At 47.9% G+C, this 2,412-nt stretch overlaps 1 non-coding gene across 1 annotated transcript; it reads right to left on the minus strand.

Annotated features, from left to right (window-relative positions):
- Window positions 1-239: 239 nt before the first annotated feature.
- On the minus strand, window positions 240-346 carry LOC128566125 (U6 spliceosomal RNA). The gene has a single exon (XR_008374421.1). It is a non-coding gene; the product is annotated as a U6 spliceosomal RNA (small nuclear RNA).
- Between the last annotated feature and the right edge of the window lie 2,066 nt (window positions 347-2,412).

Raw genomic sequence — 2,412 nt, forward strand, 5'->3', positions numbered from 1 at the left:
ATTGTTCGAAAATGTACATTAGGGTGCTTATAAATGTACATCATGTTACTGTTGTAATGTCTTATGTCCAGAGAAAAAAACGGTATCATACAGATTTGCTCTTACTTGGAAATAGGCTATTCAAAAATACAGTACTCTTCTGTACAAAGAAAAAAGTCACATCACGTTTAATAAGATGGAAAAGGCATTGGCCTTCACTGGTAACCAAAATCTCAGTACAATACTTTCTATTATGCACAATAAAATATGGAATGCTCATGAATTTGCATGTCACCCTTGTGCAGGGGCCATGCTAATCTTTTCTGTATTGTTCCAATTTTAGTATATGTGCTGCCAAAGCCAGCACTCAAATGTTATTATTATTATTTTTTATTGTTGGGGATTCATTGAGGATACAAGAAACCAGGTTACACTGATTGCATTTGTTAGGTAAAGTCCCTCTTACAAACGTGTCTTGCCCCCAAAAGGTGTGGCACACACCAAGACCCCAGCCCCCACCCTCTTTCCCTCTCTCTGCTCTTCCTTTCCCCGACCCCTCCCTCCTTCTTTCTCCCTCTGCTCTCAAATGTTATTTTTTAATGGAATAAGGGGCTTGGCATAATGGCTTACGTCTATAATCCTAGCACTCTGGGAGGCTGAGGTGGGAGGACGCCTTGAACTCAAGAGTTTGAGACCTCATCTCTACTAAAAAAATTAGCCAGGTGTTGTAGTAGGAGCCCATAGTCCCAGTTATTCAGGAGGCTGAGGCAGGAGGATCAAGTGAGCCCAGGAGTTTGAGGTTGCTGTAAGCTATGAAGCCATAGCAGGGCACTCTAGCCTGGAGCAACAGAGTAAGACTCTGTCTCAAAAAAAAAAAAAAAAAAATAAATAAAGGAATAAGGGCAAGGATTTCTACACCCACATCAGTAATCAGAGAACTACAACAAAACATGATCCTGCATGAGGCCCACCAGATTGGTATAAACAGAAGGTCAGGTAAAAGTGATTGCTGGTGAGGTTGGGGAAATGGAAGTCTGGTGTTTTGGTAGGAGTGTAAATTAGTGGGAATGTCTGAGAGGGCAGTTTGGCAGCTAAGTACTCTGTGCCAGGTCCACTCCTGGGTAAAACTTCTCACAAACAGATGTGTCCTTGGCCTGGTTTGAGGTAGCAAAGAGTCAGAGCCCACCTGGGTGTCTGTGACTGGGGAACCGGGTAAGCAGAGAGCAGCAGGGAGCAATAGACCTTAAATGCATGGTGTTGCGTGAAAAACAGTCAAATACAGAATGAGATCTGCAGCACAACGCTGTGGAGACGGAAAATGCAGATTATGCACCCAACATCCTGCACGCAGTTCTTCTGCCACTTACTCCGTGGCCTTGTTGGACAAGTGACTTAAGCTCTCTTTATTTCAATGGGCACAATAACACCCCCTTCAGGCACATGCAGTGATTAAAGGAGATATGACACATACAGTGCTTAGCACAGTGCCTGGAATACAGTAAGCACCCAATAAATGGCGCCTCCTGCTACTGTTCCCATTTGGAACCAAGTGCCTTGAAAGGAGATTGGAAGGGCACCCATTAGACAAGGGGGTGGCTGGCTCAGGGGAGCAGGAATTGGACTCTGCAGGCAGGGAAGGGGAGAAAGTTGATTTAAAAGGCAGCTTCCAGGGCCCTGCTGGTGCACAGAGCACACCAGACCCAGGGGCATAGGCAGCCGGATTCTAAGCACCCTATATTTAAAAAGAGAGAGAGGTGGTCAGAATGAGCTAAACCTTAGGGGACAGTGTCCCAAAAGGAAAGCCTGGAGATCGTAGCATTTTCTTCAGTCACTCAATGAAATCTTTGCAGAACACCCACTCTGTGCCACTGTCCTGGGCTCTGGGGAGGAGGGCACAGAGAAAACAGAGCCCCTGCCAGGTTAGTTGGGGGAAGGGGTAATGGACAAACTGTCAAATGTGCAAACACTCACTCGCAGGGGTGGGAAGCGCTGTGAAGGAGAAGAAAGAGGGAGCGTGGGGAGGGACGAGCGTGGTTTGTTCTAGGAACTGGGAGGCCCAACGTGTTGAAGCAGCAGCTAGTGAGTGGATGGGGGGGGCTCCCCTGTTTCCAGCTACATATTCTCCTCCAAATCTCCCTCCACCCGTCCTCAACCCCCACCCCCCCCATCTCCCCATGTTGGTTTTGCTTTTCCTTCACCTGTTTTCTTTGAGCTTTGTTTTGCATCATCGGGGATTTCCTGCCCCTGCCTTTGGAGTAGTCACAGCCCTGGCCGCCTGTTAGAACCACCTGGGAGCATTAAACCTGCCCGTGCTTGGGCTCCTCCCCAGCGGGTGAGATCAGAAGCCCTGGCCAAGAGCCTTCCCACACTCCGATTGGTCTCCTTAACTCAGTGAGGTGAAGGTACCCTATCCGGGCTCTCCTCCCCAAAGCG

This window comes from Nycticebus coucang, chromosome 14, assembly GCF_027406575.1.
Source record: "Nycticebus coucang isolate mNycCou1 chromosome 14, mNycCou1.pri, whole genome shotgun sequence".
NCBI lineage: Eukaryota > Metazoa > Chordata > Mammalia > Primates > Lorisidae > Nycticebus > Nycticebus coucang.